We start from the raw sequence: 19,630 nt of genomic DNA on the forward strand, positions 1-19,630 counted from the left end.
GAATAGTGGTCGGGATGGCAATGTATATTCATTTTGATCTGTAGGGAATAATGAAACATCCATTAATCACATTTATAAATACATATCACAATAGATAAGACTTTAAGGGCTCTCTATTCAATTAATTAAGCCTATATCTCTTTCAGGTATACCAATTATCTTCCTTAAGGGAAAGAAGCTTAGGGAGATATTTAGAGGGAAATTAATTCAAGGAGCTTTTGTTGAAATATTAAAGTCATGTGAACACCTTATAACATGAACTAGAACTGAAACTGGTTTTCCTTGTTATCATACTCAAGTCAGTATAATGCATTGATAAGGAACACAGTAAACATTTCCAGAAGTAAGGTTTGTAATTTTTTAAAGTAGCAGAGCATATTTAACATGCTTGCTTTATGTTAGTTCAGAGACATAGATTTCTCTTTTGGAAAGCTGCCTTTAAGTTAAATACAAAAATCCTGGAAACTTCTGATAGTAGCCAGTGTTAATTATTTTCCTTTGAGATGAGTCAAGAAGAAGCAGAAAATTAATTTTCCATCTCTTGTTACTTGTACATTAAATGAGATCGAAGTTTTCCCTTTACTTTGACGCATAAAAGAAATAGAATATTCATAGGGAACAGAATGAGGCTTCCTTGCATTTTTCCGTCTTTTAAAAAATGTGCACAGGGAACTGTATATAAAAACTGTATGGTTATTTAACAAAATTGGCTGACTTTCTTGTTCCACCTAGCTTTTTTACGTTTGCTGCAGCTGCCTGAAGGAGCCTCCAGATGGCGCCCTAGTGCCCGTTCTCTCCGCCCAGTGGCCGACCAGCTGCCGAGGAGAGTGAGCTTGGAGCTAGCGGCAGGGCTTAACCTGGTGCGGCTCAGAGGTGGGTTGCTGAAGGATTCGGGGAGGCCGCTGCAACAGGGCATCACTCACTGTCCAAGTATTTCCGTTTCTGAGCGCAAAAGGAAGAACTTAAGCGGGCGGCAGTTGGGGTGAAAATTGCTTTGTAGTATCTAAAAGCAGCATGGATCGTGGGCAGCTGAGCTGGTACGTGCAAGAGAAACTACTGAATGGAATTGTGCTGGGTAGGAACCCATCTGATTATTCTTTGTGTACCAAACGTTCTGTGTCCTGAATTGTGCCTATGTGTGTACACTCATCTCATTTTCACCTGGGTCATGGGGGTTTGCGATAAAATCTTTAATTTTTCCAACATGATATAATACAAGCTTTACAGAAGATTGTTTATTGATAAAATATGAGCCAAGTAATGGTCTCAAGAAACACATGACAATGACACCAAGATACTTTTCTTTTATATTTCTTTGTCAGAGGAAAAAAAGAAAGAAAGTAAACCTAAACCATATCACCCTGTAATTTTACCAGGTATGACTTTTAAAAGCCAAAAAATATGTATACTTAACTACCATGAACTAAATATTAAATCACTTTTACCTGTAGGTGTAGACATAAATATACCTGTAAAATATGAATGATTTTCACATCTGTGCTGTGTGCCAGAAAGAATGTTGTGTAGCTATGAAAACACTAAGGATGGAAAATATGTCTTGTGTATGTACATTTTGTGTGGTCTAATATGCCATGTAAATGTGTATTGTGTATGTGTCGACAATAACATGTATGTATATGTGACCCAGATGCAGAAGTATTGCACAGTTATAAAAAGGCATGTGTTGGATATTAGATGGATTTTTGCACCTTCACACCCACCTATTTCTATTAATTTAGTATGAAAATTATCTATTGAAAAAGACTGAATTTAAAAAATGTACTTGTTTCACTGTTATATTTTAAATTTTCCAAGTTTCATTCAGTTGTGAGCTTAGTTTTCTGTGCTTTTAAATTCTGAGGAAAGGTGTTTTTTTTTAATATATTGAACATAAAATATTGGCTGAAGTGATTACATGGAAATAGGATGCATAGATATATAAATACAGGTTCCCTGAACTTGAGATAACTATAGCCAAAATCCACAGGAGCTCTGAAAGCCTGAGAGTTCTGACTAGGAGTTCATATTAGAAACTAGCCAGAAAATGAAAGATTCAAAAGTACAGAACTCAATTGGAAATAACAGATGCTGAGGTTTTACTCTTAGTATTAATAGTCTAAAGCTAATGTTAGACCACTTATAAACTTCTATGTATTCCCTTGTAACAGATGTGTAACATGAAGCAGATACTGAATTTTACATCCTGCCATTGCATAAAAGCAAATGTAACACAATTCAACATAAGAAATATGAATTGAGAGCTAACTATGTAAGATAATTTACTAAATAAAGCCTGAGATGCCAAGAAAAGTTAGAGGCAGTCCCTGCCCTCAAAAAATGACCAATCAAATGACTACGATGGGCATATTTATGAAAATGAGTATATAGTAAAATACAGATCAAAATAAATGCTATTAGAGAACGGCATGCACAAGATATATAGCATTTAAATCGAGGGAGAAATCTGATTTAGGGGTTTTAATAGAGACCATATTGGAAGGCACTCCTCTCAAGGGATGGATGGAAAGAACAATTTTGGTGGGTGAGGATGATAATGTCCAGTCAGACATTTAGTTTGTGTTGGGTACTGCCTTCTAAAATTGGTCTCAGATGTGAGCAGTAAGAGATCATATCATACAGGTGAGTGAAGCAGTATTGGAGATGACCTTGAACATTAGGCTGAACATTTTGGATTTTATCATTAGTTTGTGCCCAGTGCCACTAACAATATAGGCATTCAGTACTATTTTAGAAACATTGAGTGCTGTGCATAATAGTGAGAGCCAGTATGAAATTTTACAGTAATTTTATAATTAATTTATTGTGTATTTACCATATTGGAATATAAGTTCCAAGACACAGAAGTCTTTCAATATTATATCCACAGAACCTAGAAATTTCTTGAAAAGTATTTATCTACCATATGAATGAATGAATGGTAAAATGAAGATAAGGCCAGGATTCTATATTATTTACATGTAGATTTCTTAATGAAATCCACATTTCAGCAATGATTAACATCCTTAAAATTTACCAAGTCTTTGGAACTATTGTCCTAGCTGATTGCTTTTATGGCTCAGGTAATGCAAAGCAAGTTCCCTAGAATAACCACTATCGATGTTTAATCTTACTCTATTCTTTTTTTAATCTTACTCCATTTTAACCTCTTTCATGAATAGTTTTGCCTTCACATTTTTAAAAGGTTATGAAAATAATTATAAACTGTATAATTATTCAGGCAGAATTCACCAGTTCATCTTTACATCTCTTCAGTAGATATATAGTGGATATATAACACATGTTAAACCAATAAATTTAGGGAAACAGGTGAAGAGTTTGAGGAATGCTTTTGCACTCTATAATAAAGATTTATCTTCTTACATGAACATCAAATATTTGGTTGTCTGCAACTTAGTTGAGGTCATACTCTCTAGAGCTTTTTTATAATTCTGAGAATACAAAGTAATTTCTTGAGAGATCCTTAGGTATTTGCTTCCACAGTTTTGGGGGTCACTGAGGTAGCCTGCTTGGGGTCCCAGCCTCCATATACAGGTTGTCCTTTTCTCTGTCCCTGTGTAATGATATCTATACCTTTTATGATAGGTACATGTGAAGAAAAATTTTTGTCATTTGAAAAGATGACACTAGATGAAAATAAACATTTTAAAGAAACTTATAAATGTTATTCAAATTATAAATGGATGTATAGTGTCTTACAAATAAAAAGGCCAAATAAACAATGTCATTGAACCAACAGCATTAAAAATTGTACAAAGACCTGGAGTTTCCCCTTTTGTCCAAGACAAACCTTTCTTTTGTGATGATGACTTTTATACCTTAATTTGCTTTCATATAATTTCTCTAAAAGTATACGAGTGGAATTCTTCAATTTAAAAATATGCATTGATGGAATTTGTAAGTTTCAATTAAACTGAGGATGCAGGATTTGTTTCACTGTGAGCTAATCTGCACAGAGTCAGGCTTTTTCTCTCATCCGCGTCAGTAAGACGAATTTCCACACCAGTCCTGCTCTCCATTCTGCTGGATCTGCTGTTACTGCTTTATTTTTAACCCATGTGAGAAGAGGTAGTAAGATATAGTGATGCAAGACTTTCACCTTATTTTAAGTTCTGGGGCGTGGCATGGCCTGGAGACTAATGGATTAGGGGAAGCTTATCTTGTTCAAATAAAGCTGGATATTCAGTTTCAGAGAAATATACTGCAGTGTGTACTGCAGGATTTTCCCCCTAGTGGTTGAATTAAAGCTGTTGTGTTTCTTATAATAATTGAAATAGACTTTTCTTTATATGTTGGAACTATTGATAGTTTGAAGATTCTCTAACTTACATTTTTAAAAACTTGTTTCAGGAGAGCATATGATTCTTTTTTAAAGTGATCATTTTGAAAGATACAAATACAATACAAAAAAAATACAATTTTTTTGGAAAAATATACCAGAGGCTTTTCTTTATTTGTAAGACTAGGCATTCATAAAACACAAATACAAAATATATACAAATAATGGAAATTTTCCACTACTGGATCCCATATCATGCTCCTCTTTCTTAGTATAAAGAAAAGTTTTCTTTCTCTGGTGTCCCGATATCATTGTTTTCTGTAGTCAGTGTCCCTGAATCAGTTTAACATGATTTTTAGCTTTTCCAACCGTGCTGTAAACTCCTTAAAAAAGGAAACAAATTCTGTGTTTCCTTGGAATCTTCCTATTTGACACTGCCAGCCACCAACGGCACTGAAGTTTGTTTACTGACAATTAAATAAAGATGAACTTTTTAAAAAAATACAAATTCAAATAAGAGGTTGTAGTCCTATAGAAGTGACTTCTCAGGGGCAAAACGGAAATCTTTCTAAAACCGCTGTGTACTGGGAATGTTATATCTGACACACCACAGCAGAAAAAGAAAGTTCCTTCTCCTCAAATCAACTGTTTGAAATGAGACTCTTTTTAAAAAATAATATTTGAAATGCAGAGTTATCTATAAAGGCACAAAACTTACCTTCACTCAGTAAAGATATTTACATCTGGAATAGATACCTTCTGACATACCTGTGTCTCTGGGGTGTTGTGTAACTGCAGGTAAAATATTCCAAAGTCAGAACTGCTAAAAGTTAGGGCAAATCAGAAGAGTTCCTAACAGCAGAAATTAACCTTAAGGAACCGTAGAGGCATTGACATGCTTTAGAGCTGTTCCTGGGGGAAAAATAAAATCATGTATTTTTTATAATGAGTATACTTATGAGCATACAACAACCTGCCACCAAGGTGGATAAAAATGAGAGTTAGTAGCAGCAAACTTCTATTTTAGGAAGTGCTAGAGGAAAATAACAAAGGATCTGTGGCTGTATTGTTAACAGAAGTGAACTTCTCTTCTATCTCTGGACCAAAAGCTAACAGAAGAGCTCTTAGTTACTAAGATGTATTCTTTTCTGATCTCAGGCTCATTAACGATGGAAGTAGGAGGGAGAGGGTATAAAGCAGCAGCTGCAGCTGTGGGCACTCAGATCATTCGTCACCTGGCATGAAGTTAATGTTGGCAGCTCTGGAGTTCCAGCACAGAACACCAGGGAGCAAATGCCAACTGATTGTTGTTCCTCAGCAGCTTGCTGGCTAACTCCGCCTCATTCTTCAGATCTCTGCTGAAGTGTAGCTTCCTCCAGGTAGCTTTGTCTGACCTCTCTACAATACACTTAGCACCTTTCGCTCTGCTATTATGGCCTCATATCCTCATCCTTGCCATCACACATAACGCTTAAAGACCTGCTTGCCCTTCTCACTAGACTAAAAGCAAGAGCTGAGCCTTGTCCAATATTGCTCAGTGTCTGGCTTACAAGATGTTGGTGAATATTTATGAATATTGTCTGTTACATGATGGTTTAATGACTACATATGTGCTTCGATGTCAGTAAAAGTTGCATTTGACTCTTGTTGTCACATATAACATGAGAAGTAACTAAACTCTTAGTCTCTGTCCTCATCTACTATCTGGGGCAGTTGTATACCTGCCTCTTAAAGGTGGTTCTTAAGGTTAAAAATAATACTAGTTATGATTATTATGATGATGGTCTGATCATTTTCTCTGGGGCTTCCTAAATATTAACTGATTTAATCCTCAAATAAAAGGGCTTATCAAGTTGGTACTATTGTCATTCTATTTTATATAAGAAATAGAGGCACAGAAAGGTTAAATTACTTGCTCCAGGTCACAGAGAGAATAATGAAAATAAAAGACCAAGAACAGTGCCCAGGAGAGAATGGACTTGTACTAAATGCTAGGATGGGATACCGCCATTTTATTTTAAGAGAGCTGATTCCCATGTAAATAAAATATTACCGCACACAGTCAAGAACCATTTGTTCCCTGATTTCAGATCCTTCTGTTGCAGATATTTTATTTGTAGAATTCCCATGGAAGCCAGATATGGTCAGAGAAAAACTAATGTGTATAATCTGAGAGGATCTTTATCTTTTACTTAGTATTTTACAGTTTTGGGTATAACAGAAACTAAAGAAATCCTTGTGAGAAATGTATTCTTGTATGGATGTCAGCATAAAAAGAAGCAAATGATAGCATGGCCCACTTTAATACTTTGCAGCATCCTTTATTTGTTTTATTTATAAATACTTTATAAATTTTATTTTAATGATGTTTACTTTTTTCTCTCTATAAAATGTACACATATTTTTGTAGAAAATGTGTAAACTACAAAAAAACTACAAAGAAGAAAATAAAAGTAATATGTAATTATTTAACCCAAAGATAACTACTATTACTACTTTGATATATTTCCTTTCTATCTATTGACAAAATTGCAGATACATATGTTTATATACAGACATGCATTTGTACACACATTTTGTTAAAAAATCATGTAATATAACTCACATACTATTTTGTGCCTATTATTTTGTCAGCAGTTCTTTAAAAATTATAATATTTAGTGCCTGCATATTATTATATTGTGTGGCTGACCTCATAATTTTATTTTAAAATTTTGCTTTTGTTTAATAGTCCCCTAATTTTGGAAATTCTCCCATTGTTTCCAATTTTAGACCACTTAAACAGAATTGATGTGGTGCTTTACATAACAGATGTACCTCCTAAATAATCATATTTAGATGACTAATTAACAACTAATGATAAGGTTGTTAAAAAGTAGTAATGCATTTCTACTCAGAAGTAAACAAGCTGAAAGCCCATTTTAGAATGGGCTCATGCTTAAGGAGATAAAAAGGAAAAAATAGAATTGAGATAGAAATGGATTAATGTTTAAGTGACCATGATATGCTATGACTTATAAAGATCAGCATTATAATCACCACTTTACTGTGACTAACTGGGGCTCAACAAGGTCGAATGACAAGATCAGGCTGCTTTAGTGGAATTGCCAGGATTCAAATATGTCTCATTTCTGAGCCCTTTATCTTTTTCATCCCACCATACAGCCTACACAGCATGCTGGCAGTGCTCATAGCTCCACAAGATACTTAAATTCTTTGCACCTCAGTTTCCTCTTCTGTAAAATAGAAACAGTAATTCTCACTGCCTAGGGTTTTTGTGATTAGTTTGAAAATTGTATGGAAACTGAGATCTTAAAGGATATATCCTACTGCTCAATGTTAGCATTGAGGCTGATACGTCATAAAGTACTCTCTCACACTGATAGAACTTGGGAATCCCCTGGGAGTTGAGGGACTGACAAAGGCTTGTTAATAATCCAGTTTCCGGACATGAATCTAGGAGATCCAGATTCAAGAGTCTGAGATGGGTCACTGTCTTTGTTTTTAACAAGTTCCCTTGGTGATTTTGATGATATTATATTAAATGCCAAGCAGAGATATAGGCAGCTAGAAAAATGAGGCTGAAGGGAGGATGAAAAGTTTAAGACGAGACATAGAAATTTAGCAGTTGTCAGATATTAGTTGGAAGTAGACTGAGCCTCCTGCTGAGTTCTCCCACCCCCCAGGGAGAACATAGCATGGCTGGAAACTGTAAGGATGTAAAAACAACTCAGGGCTTGAAGGCTTCATTTTCCTAGGTCGGCCATTTGAAATACAAAACACATTAAAGGAGCTTGAAATTGGAAGAAAAATAATACTAAATTTGACTGAACAGAAATGGCAGACAGTAAAGTTTTACTGAGGTAGGTGGGATGTGCTTTATAGTATGTGGATTTTGAAAGTAAATGCACTGGATCCTTACTGCCTGTGTATCATAATCACAAGTACACTACCTAAAATGAGAAATTTGATTTGAATTTTTGATTTGACTTTTTTTGTGTGTGATATTTTAGGATTAGGTACTACCTTCTCTGCATATCGATTGGATTTTTCCAGCCTTTCATACTGCATAGTAATTGATAAAATTGATCTTGCCCACTACAGGAGGAGCTCCTGGAGGACAAGTTTCTTGATTTATTCAATGAGGGTTCTCAAGAAAAAGTTGTTGAGTGAATTACTTTTTAACCCATATTTTCATTATTTTTAATACTAGTTAGAAATATTTTGTAACTTTTAAAAAGTTCTTTATGGGAAACATTTACTACTAACTCTTTAAAATGATACTAAAGATTTTAGGACATTTACTTTTTTGTATTTTGGGCATTTGAAGTTAATTTCTACAGAGCACACTGAAGGAAACATTTCTGATATGTAACACCAATGTTCTCTAAAACTGTGGGTTTGTTTATTTTTCAGGAATTAGTAAACTGCCTGACAATTTCTTTAAAATTATTATTGAAGGTATTAAATTCCTTGTTGTACCTTCAGCTACAGAAAAATTTTCAGTTGTGCCAACCAATTTTATGGATCTATTACTGAATAATAAACTTAATGGAGGCTAATATTTGACTGATCGGAAGTGACATTCCTATTTACTAATAGGCTTTTTCTGGTTAAATGTAACCAGTTCTCTATAGTTGTATTTTTGAATTGGCCCTTCACATACCATCTTAAAAGCTTAGAGGGCTAAAGAGGAGCTTGAGCAGTGATTTTCAGGATAAGATGAGAATCTCCACAATTTCAAAGCACGTTCAAAGAAGCTATGTCATAACTTCCCTTGCTAATTCATCGCCACGTGTCATTACCTGCATTGTTGTGAAATTCTTATCTCTCTTGCTGCTCTACATGTCCACATCTTCTTGTTTAATCTTAGTAGCGACTGAGAAAATCTAGTCATGGTTCTTTCAATACATGTCATTTAAATATTAGAAGATTATTATCAAAATCTTCCTCAGCAGATATTTCAGAAAAATTACCGGGCTTCCCTGGTGGCGCAGTGGTTGAGAGTCCGCCTGCCGATGCAGGAGACACGGGTTCGTGCCCTGGTCCGGGAAGATCCCACATGCCGCGGAGCAACTAAGCCCGTGAGCCATGGCCGCTGAGCCTGTGCGTCCAGAGCCTGTGCTCCGCAACGGGAGAGGCCACAAGAGTGAGAGGCCCGCATACCGCAAAAAAAAAAATAAAAAATAAAAAATAAAAAAAAAAAAAAAGAAAAATTACCTACATAGCCTGTGTTCTTCTGACTATTTCCTTCTGCAGACGGTCCAGAGCAGGGTGCTGGATGCTTCACATTCAGGTAGCTGCAAGATGGGCTTTTCCAGGCCTCTTTGTCTTCTTATTTCTATTTTTAAAAATCATTTTCCCTGGTTTTAGCTTTATCTAAACTCTTTTCTAGCTGTCACTTCTTGACCTTCTTTACTTGCCTTCTTACCTCCCACTCTTGACCAGCCATAATCAGAAACAAAGAAATGGCAGCTGAATCTTTAAAAAAATCACTTTAGAGTATGATTTCATATATTCATGATTTTTCATGTAAATTTCAGAGACACCTATCATCACTGTCCTTTAGGTATCTAGTGTTCATATGCAGAGCATTGTGCCAAATATTAAGTGGGTTTATAAATAATGCAAAACAGTAAACCTTGCCCTTGAGGTATATATGTGATAGTAACAATAACATTACCACTCACTTGCTGTGTATTGAATCCTGATAACAATCCTGATGGTAGGTAATATTATGAATACACTGGAAAAAACAAAACAAAACAGAATTGTCTGACTAAATGATTGTCAGGTTCTTTGGCTGGTCTAATAATTCAGTTGACATAATGCAGATTAATAGGAGCAAAATAAATTTATTTTCATACATATGGAAGTCCCATAAACATATGGGACCCAAAGGCAGTCAGGCAAATGAGGCTTATATGCCATCTTAAGGTAAGGAAAGAAATAGGGGCCTGGAGCTTCAAAGGGGAAGAGGACAATTCACAGGAAAATGAGAAGAGCAGGTGTTTGGTAATCAGATATTTGCCCTGCCACGCAGGCAAGTCTTTCCGTTAAAAAAAGTTATCTTTTGTAATAGCTCTCTTTCTGGGCAAGGCCCTCTATCTAAATACTTTTAGGCAGTTAAGGGAGAGGTAAAAGGTTTTCCTGGGTCTGCTGGGTCTTGATTGTCTTCAGCTCAAACTAATGCAGGTGCTAAAGTGGCACATTTTAGGGTGGCATTTTCTGCTCCCCATCATGTTCATGCTGATCATTTCATCTGCTTCCTGAGTAATAACTTTTTCTAGATGTAAAGACCTTTCTTTCAGCTTAGAAATTTAACCTGATATCTCTGTTCCTTTAATATGTAATCTTCCGTGATTTCACCACAGTTTTGTCCTACCCAGTTATAGTTACCAAAATGTCCATGTTATTTTTCATTCTTCTAATTTTGTAAGGTACCTTCTATTCTGGCATGTTTATGCATTTTTCAGTTTGGTAAAGTTGCTAAGGTCTCACTGATTGACACTTTCTACACAGAATCTTCTAGCCAATGTCAAATGGAGCTTATTATACAGGTTTCTCACTTACAGGAAACTAGGTTCACTATAGATTGGCTTTGTCAAATTTATACCTATTTATTAAAATTGAGTATAATTCATTGCAATAAATTATTCTGATCTATGTTTATGATTTCATCAGTCAATTTCAGAGGCACTTTTACTATTTATTGTCCCATTTTTTAGAATGATTTTTTTCAGCTTTGTAGATGTATTTTTAAAATTTTTTCCCTGTTCTGTGTTGAAATATTCCTGGAAAAATAAAAGTGGAGAGTCACCCTAGCCTTTGTCAGTACTGCAAGATCAGGCAAATTACAAATGGCCAGAGATAATGTGTTGAGTTTGTGAGACATGGAAAACTTCCTCAACAAGATAAAGATATTGTTTGTCTGATTTGATGATCCATATCATGTGGAGAAGAATAAGAAAAACTAGGTTTGTATAATTATTAGGCTAAATATCAGAAAACGATGCTTTGTAGATTACTCTGCTATATTTTTAACTTCTATTTACCTCTGATAAGCAAACTACAGAGCCTGAGAAATTGTTCTGTTTAATTTTATCTAAAACTCTACTTAAACAGATTAAGTACTGATTTGTGTTTTGTTACAAAAAAAAGTTGTTGAGGAGGAAATTTCTTGTATGACAGGTAGGGAATGAAGTGTTCCAAAATTTTTGTTTGCAGTGGTTTCCTAGGATCTGATTTAAAAAGTAAATGATATCAAAACTAATTTATTACAAAGATATATGTGAAGTGGAGATTAATAGGAATAAAAGAATTTCATCCAATAAAACTCCAGGAAATATGCTTTCTTTGAAAACTGCAGTGATGATACAGTGATGATACAGTTGATATCTGGGGCTTCATTTTGATAGGGTAGTCTATTTACTTACTGTCCCTAATGCCAGCAGTGTGTGCATGAAGACTCATTTTCAGGTATTAAAACTAAATAGAATACATCAGGGCTTCCCTTGTGGCGCAGTGGTTGAGAGTCTGCCTGCTGATGCAGGGGACATGGGTTCGTGCCCCGGTCCAGGAGGATCCCACGTGCCGTGGAGTGGCTGGGCCCGTGAGCCATGGCCGGGGAGCCTGTGCGTCCAGAGCCTGTGCTCCACAGCGGGGGAGGCCACAACAGTGAGAGGCCCGCGTACCGCAAAAAAAAAAAAAAAAAAAAAAAAAAAAAAAGAATACATCAAATTATATTGCATAAAGGCAAGAATAAGACCTGGGAAATAGCAGAAAGGCCTTTACCCCCCACCCCATTTTTATTTTGTTATTTTGCTTTTCGTTCTATACAACACCCACCTTGTCTCCTCTGCTTTCCATCTCCATCCCACACCCGGAACAATTTGGAGTAAAGAAATCCCTGTGTGAAGAACTCCAATAAGATTAGAACACTGTGAAAATAAGGTAGTGGTGGTGGGATAGGAGAAGCAACCGAAAGGGTTAACTTGCCTTCCAAAATACATGCATCTGCACCTGCAAGAAGACTTTTGCCATCATAGTCCACTCTTTATTATTTAGATATGTCTCTGCTTTGCAGAAATTTGGCTGTAACCCCAGACTTGTTTCTCTGGAACACCTAACTATTCTTGACTGCCAGCAGTATAAGGTCTCCTTAGGAAGGATTCAGCTTCAACACAGGGAAGAGACTGTTTGGCTACATGTGTGTGACAGCATAAATGAATTCAGATTCCAAATATAAAGGGTTTGGGTGCACTGTTTTGTGCTTTCTCAATCATGCCTCTTTTTCCACCTTTTTAAAAGACATTTTGAGATTGTGTACCTTAAATACATTTCAATGAAGTGCATACTCAAATATATTTCATGAGGTCTCCATTAGCTTCATACATAACATTTAACCATCTGTATGTCCAAATATTTCACCGTGGTTACATGCATTAGCTAGTCAAATATTTGTTTTCCTTTCAGTGCTACTCTGTTACTTTTTAACCCTCCTTGAAGAAATTTTAATACTTCATAAAAAGAAAATGTACCATACACAGTGATCCTTTCAATCCTCCAGTGGGAGAATATAATATGTGCTGAAATTTTGGATTCCTGATCTTGGGAAGTATTTATTTGTAAAATCTAAATATTTAAAAATATGACAAAGCAAAACATAAATATCTGCTAGTATCTTTCTTTTGACTTCTAAACATATAAAACAGCTATAATCACTATGGTAGGGAAGAGATCATTTTACATTTCTTATTCTTAACATATTCTTTCTGGGAACATCTACTCAGAATTAAAGCCTCATCAGAAACAAGATAATAGATGCTCATATAAAGATAGTAATATAGTGGAGCATATTTAATGTGAATTCTGCTATCTCATTCATCCATAAGTGAAAAATATTAGACCTATGGACTCTGTATTTAAAAGGACATTAAAAGCATTACAGTCTAGCATCTAAGGGGAGGAGGTATTATTATGGGATGAAACTGTTGAGAGAACTTGGGACCAGATTGACCTTCCATGTCAATTCAAAGTTTGAGCTTTTATTCACTGGACACTGGAGGCTTACCTGTGGTTTCTGCATGGGATAATAGGACTATTGCTTTGTGTGTTAGAAGGATAATCCTAACAACAATGTGAAGGATGAATTAGAAAAAAAGTCTTGTTGGGAGAAAATGTGAAACCAAGCTAAGTCAGTCGCAGTGGTGATGGAAAGGAGGGAGAAGATTTAGGAAGGCATTTTAGAAGTATATTAACAGGCAAGGGAAATTAAAGAGTTAAGGATGACTCTGAGATTTCTAGCTCATGTGATTGGGTAGCTAATGATGCCATTAATCATAATAAGGAAGAGCAACTAAGGTTTTTTCAGAGGAGAATTCAGATTTTTAAGGGGAAAATGGGATAGTGGAGTGGGACGATGAGTTTTGAGGTGGCCATGCTGAGTTCATTACCTGTGGACATACTTGTCAAGCAGTGTTTCTTAACCTTGGGTACTATTAACCTTCTGGGCTGGATAATTCTTTATTGTGGGGAGCTACCTTGTGCATTGTAGGATGTTTAGCAGAATCCCTGGCCTCTATCCAATAAATGCAAACAACATGCCTCTCACTTGTGCCATCCAAAAATGTCTCCAGATTTTTCTAAGTGTTCTCTGAGGCAGGGACAAAATTGCCCTCTGTTGAGAACCACTGATATAGAGACAGTAAGGAGGTTGGTGCAATTGTGTGACAAGAATTTAGGATACAGATGAAACTTGAAATCAATATTTAGAATCATCAATAACAGCAATTTAAGCAATGTGAGATGAGACTGTGCAGGGGAAGAATGTAACTGATTATATAGTTAACCATTTTTTGCTTGAACAGCTCCAGACTGAAAATTCCTAAATTCATGAGATAGACTGAGGCAGCTCATTCTATTGCTAGATACTGTCAAATGCTATATATTATTATTGTTATATGTTTTTACATATTGAGCCATGTTGAGCCAAAATTAATCTTTTCATAACTTTCATTCTTTGGTCCTGCAATATTGTGATTTATAAGAAATATATATATTATATATATATATATATATATATATATATATATATATTTGGTCATTCAGATGGAATATCCTGAGCAATAGACCACTGGGCACATCTTTGATTATAGTGTTTGGTTTGTAGCCCTCAGTTCCTGAAAATATTTCAGAAAGGTAAAGGTGAAATTGGTGTCTTGTTATTCATAAAAAGCCCTTTCACCACAACTGGGTTTATGTTAATGAAGGTGGCTTTTGGAGAGCACATAAGGATGGAGGGCTGGTTGCCAGGGGAACCAACCATGGAATAAAGGGTTGGAAATCTTGCCCCACCTTCTGATTTCCAGGAAGGCAGAGGGGCTAGAGGTGGAATCAATCACCAGTGGCCAGTGAGTTAATCAATCATGCCTACATAATGAAGCCTCCATAAAAACCCAAAAAGGAGTGTGTTTGGAGAGCTTCCAGGTTGGGGAACCAGAACACTTTGACGTGCCACAGTGCCAGGCCACAAGCTCCATAGGGACAGAAGATCCTTTGTTCTGAACCTCACCCTATATACATCTTCATCTGGCTATTGTTTCATATTCTTTAATATCATTGGTAATTAATTGATAATTTGGTGAGTAAATAGGTTTCCTGAGTCTGTGAGCCATTCTAGCAAATTAATCAAATCCAGGGTGAGAATCCTGAGAACTTCTGATTTATAGCCAGTCTGTAAGAAGTACAGGTAAAAGCCTGGACTTGCAATTGGCATCCTGAGCTGGAGGTTGTCAATGGACCCTGCAAATTGTAGCTGGTAGTGTCAGAAGCACAGGCAACTTAGACTTGCAATTGGTCTCTGAAGTGGAGGGCATCCTTGTGGGACTGAGTCCTTGACCTGTGGAATCTGATGCTGTGTCCAGAGAGATAATGTCAAATTGAGTTGAACTATAAGATACCCAGCTGGTGTCCTGAGAATCCTTTGTTGGTATGGAGAAGCTCTCTATTCCCACTTACATTGGAATTGGTATCAGAACCTATTTAGGTCCAAATTTTGTTTTCATGGGACACAAAATAAATCTCTTAGGACAAGTCAAATTACTGTTCCTAAATCCCTTCACATATTTTAATACAGCTATTAAATTAATTTATAGAATTCACTATTATTGTTTGTTGCTATAGACCCTTAATATTTTCAATTTTTCTTTATATGTTATATTGTGAGACTTTTTGCATCATGAGCACTCTCGATGGTGACCATTTGAAATATCCTTCATAAGGTATAGAGCAGAGAACTGAACAAACTCCATGTTGTCCTGTCCAGTTTAGAGGAAAATAAGCCTTCAGTTTCGTGGGTTTGGTCACAGTCTGTTTATTAAAACATCTCAAAATTGCGTTAGCTTTTTTTGTCAGCTGCATTATATCATTGTCTCTTTATTTTTATTTTGTATGAACTTCCTGTTAAATCACATTCCATATCATATACTACTGATTTTTTTTGTTTCTAACTCAAACATGAAAATTTATATTCATCCTTTTAAAAATACACTCTCCTCAACCTAAGTGTGTATCAACAGATGAATGGATAAAGAAGATGTGGCACATATATACAATGGAATATTACTCAGCCATAAAAAGAAACAAAATTGAGTTATTTGTAGTCAGGTGGATGGACCCAGAGTCTGTCATACAGAGTGAAGTAAGTCAGAAAGAGAAAAACAAATACTGTATGCTTACACATATATATGAAATCTAAAAGACAAAATAGTCATGAAGAACCTAGGGGCAGGACAGGAATAAAGACACAGACCTACTAGAGAATGGACTTGAGGACACAGGGAGGGGGAAGGATAAGCTGGGACAAAGTGAGAGAGTGGCCTGGACATATATACACTATCAAATGTAAAACTGATAGCTAGTGGGAAGCAGCCGCATAGCACAGGGTGGTCAGCTCCGTGCTTTGTGACCACCTAAAGGGGTGGGATGGGGGGGAGAGGGAGAGACTCAAGAAGGAAGAGATATAGGGATATATGTGTATGTATAGTTGATTCACTTTGTTTTAAAGCAGAAACTAACACACCATTTTAAAGCAATTATACTCCAATAAAGATGTTTAAAAAAAATACACTCCTTTTCATCATTTCAACCTGCCTGATCATTTTGGATTATGATTTCATCATCCAACATTTAAAAAATTTCTCCCAGTTTCATACCATCTATACAGTTGATCTGCATACCCCACAAACATATTCATCCAAGTCATTAATAAAAATGTGAGTAAGTTACATCCAGAGTTAATGGGATTAAATAGTGCTATGGATTTTCTCTTCAGTGATTTTCCAGCCATTTTTTTTACTTAAAGTTCTTTTTATTTTTATGGAGTACTATAGAAATGAGACTCATATGTATAAACATTATGCTCATCCTATCCCAGACAAAACTTTCAAATGTAATCCTCCTATATGAAATGGTAAGGTAAAATATGTTCATTTATAGAATGGAATGGAATATTGTCATAGGGAAAATGATTTTTATTAAGTGATAAAGTAGTGTTAAGTGATAAAAGCAGGATACAAATTTGAATTCTAAATATGACATCACCTTTTATAGACAGATGTAGATATATATAAATATAGACCTAGCGTTAGGTATAGAGAACACCAGAATCTAAACAATGATTCCCTCTAACATGGTAATTATGGTTGATGTTTTTACTTAATATTTTGTAGTCTTAAATGCTATGTAATGAATTTGCCACCTTTATATGCAGATAATACATATTAAAATATACTTCTACATTATATAACTCTGAATTAACAAAGTTAAAAACAGAGAAGTATGTTGGGTGGGTCTGTAGCCAGAAATGGTGAGTCAGAGGCTGGTTGATTAGAGAAGATTTGTGCTGGTCTGAATGGGATGAAGACTTAACACCAAGTGATAAAGTAGGTCATGAAGCTGTAAACTAGCAGAAAAATTATTTTGCAATTCATCCAAACACATTAATTTCATGTCACTTGTCACATGTCACATTTAAAGGAGATAAAGCAGTTTGTGGACATGAAGTAGTTTTTCTATTATTAAGTATGTCCAAAGAAAATGTTGACAAAATAAAAAAGATGTTTTATTTTTGTTTGTGTAATGAAGCCTACAGACCTTCAAATATAATTCAGGGATTAATATTTGAATTCAAATTACTGTCTTTAAAAGCCCAAAGAACTAATACTATTAAATCATCTATCTATGTATTTCTAATTATTTTTTAAGTATGCTGAATCCCATATTAAATGTAAAAGCACATTTTCTTACTAAAAAAAGTAAATGGAAAATTACCAAAGACATTTTCTTTGTAATTTGGGAGATGAGAGAGATAGCTAATGCTAACCACTATGTATATAGCTGCAAATGAAAAGCTGTTTTATAATGTTTATCCAAAGCAGATATTAGTGTGGTAGATGGTTTTAAGCATTCCATTTAGGAGTTGTCTTTGGGATTTTTCTAGACTTTTACTCCAGTTAATGGAAAAATCAAATTCTGGGAATCAGAGATTTTGGCTTTACAATATTCTAGCCATCCAGTGCTGTGGTCTCAATTTTCTTAGGTTGTAGAGAGAGTTAAGGTGCCTACCAGTGCCTGGTATACAGAGTTAAAGTTGAAAATGATTAGGCTTTTTTACCTTATCCCTTAAATCCTTCAACCTATTTTTTCACTCTTCAAGAACTAATCCTTATCAAAGTATGATCCAAGAATGGTTTAACTACAAGCCTTTCAAGGTGTAATCTGCACATTTAAAGATGACTGCAGTAAGTCCTCTACATATGAATGAGTTCGGTTAGGAGAGCCTTGTATTCGTAATTCCAACAAAGTTAGCCTAGGTACCCAACTAACACAATCGGATATATATATATATATATATATATATATATATATATATATTACTGTACTGTAATAGGTTTATGATATTTTTCACACAAATAATACATAAAAAACCAACAAACACAAAAAATAAAGAAAACATTTTTAATCTTATAGTACAGTACCTTGAAAAGTACAGTAGTACAGTACAGGGGCTGGCATCGGGTGAACAGGCAAGAAGAGTTACTAACTGGAGGAGGGAAAGGAGCTGGGAGATGGTAGAGCTGCAGCATCGTCAGCAATAGGAGATGGAGGACAAGCTGCAGTTTCACTCATGCCTGACATTGATGGAATGCACGTTCTCATCTTTGAAAGTTCGCACTTGTAGGTATGTAGGGGACTTACTGTATGTAGATTTAAAGCTACTTCAACTAATTGTCCATTTACTTTGAAAATGAGCTCACATTCTCCCTGAGACCATTTCTTTAGGAGTAAAGAAAGAGTAACAGACAGAAAACTCCAGTCATAGTACATAAGGAAAGAGTTTTTTGTAACCATGAGATAAAGTTCTTAAACAAATTCTCTTCGTGGCCTGCACAGGGATAAGGGTCGAAGGGAAGCCTCAGGGATTTAGTTAGTTTAGTCATCCGGAGCCAATTTATGAAATTTCAACAAATCAAAATTAGCCTGATTAAGAGGTTATTTATTTGTTATTTATTAATTTTTGTTGTTTTTTTGGTTTGTTTAAAAGCATTTTTTTTTTTTTTTTTTTTTTTTTTTTTTTGTGGTATGCGGGCCTGTCACTGTTGTGGCCTCTCCCGTTGCGGGGCACAGGCTCCGGATGCGCAGGCTCAGCGGCCATGGCTCACGGGCCCAGCTGCTCCGCGGCATGTGGGATCTTCCCGGACCGGGGCACGAACCCGTATCCCCTGCATCGGCAGGCGGATTCTCAACTACTGTGCCACCAGGGAAGCCCTAAAAGCATTTTATTGTGAAATATATTACACATACAAAGCATGAATAATGTATATGAGTACAGCTCATATACATTAGTGTATAGATTAGTGATAAAGTGAACACAACACCTGAAGAAGCAGAGAATTACCAGAACCTTGAAGGCCACATGTGTTCCTGCCCTGATAACCTCCTGCACTCTCTCCCAGAGAGCTGGCCTTCTGAAATTTGAGATAATCATTCCTTGATTTCCTTTGTTTTTGTCCAGTTTTACTGAAATATAATTGATATACAGCACAGTATAAGTTGAAGGTGTACAGAATAATGATTTGACTTAACATATATCATGAAATGATTACCATAGTAAGTTTAATGAGCATCTATCATCTCATATAGATACAAAATGAAAAAAAAGGAAAAATATTTTTCTTGTTATGAGAGCTCTTAGGATTTACTTTCTTAACAACTTTCATATTTGTACATTTTGTTTTATTTTAATAACCCTGAAGAGCTGAAAGAAAACAG

At 35.6% G+C, this 19,630-nt stretch overlaps 1 long non-coding RNA gene across 7 annotated transcripts in view; it reads left to right on the forward strand.

The window, feature by feature from the left end:
* The first annotated feature begins 772 nt into the window (after window positions 1–772).
* Window positions 773–19,630, forward strand: part of LOC136791970 (uncharacterized) — a 410,072-nt gene continuing 391,214 nt past the window's right edge. For 5 of the 7 annotated variants that reach the window (XR_010840922.1, XR_010840920.1, XR_010840924.1 and 2 more), the window contains exon 1: window positions 773–1,075. This is a non-coding gene — a long non-coding RNA (uncharacterized lncRNA). The remainder of the gene's footprint in view (window positions 1,076–19,630) is intronic. The other 2 variants (XR_010840923.1, XR_010840926.1) reach the window with 1 other exon arrangement.

The sequence above is a fragment of the Kogia breviceps genome, chromosome 5 (assembly GCF_026419965.1).
Source record: "Kogia breviceps isolate mKogBre1 chromosome 5, mKogBre1 haplotype 1, whole genome shotgun sequence".
NCBI classification, from domain to species: domain Eukaryota; kingdom Metazoa; phylum Chordata; class Mammalia; order Artiodactyla; family Physeteridae; genus Kogia; species Kogia breviceps.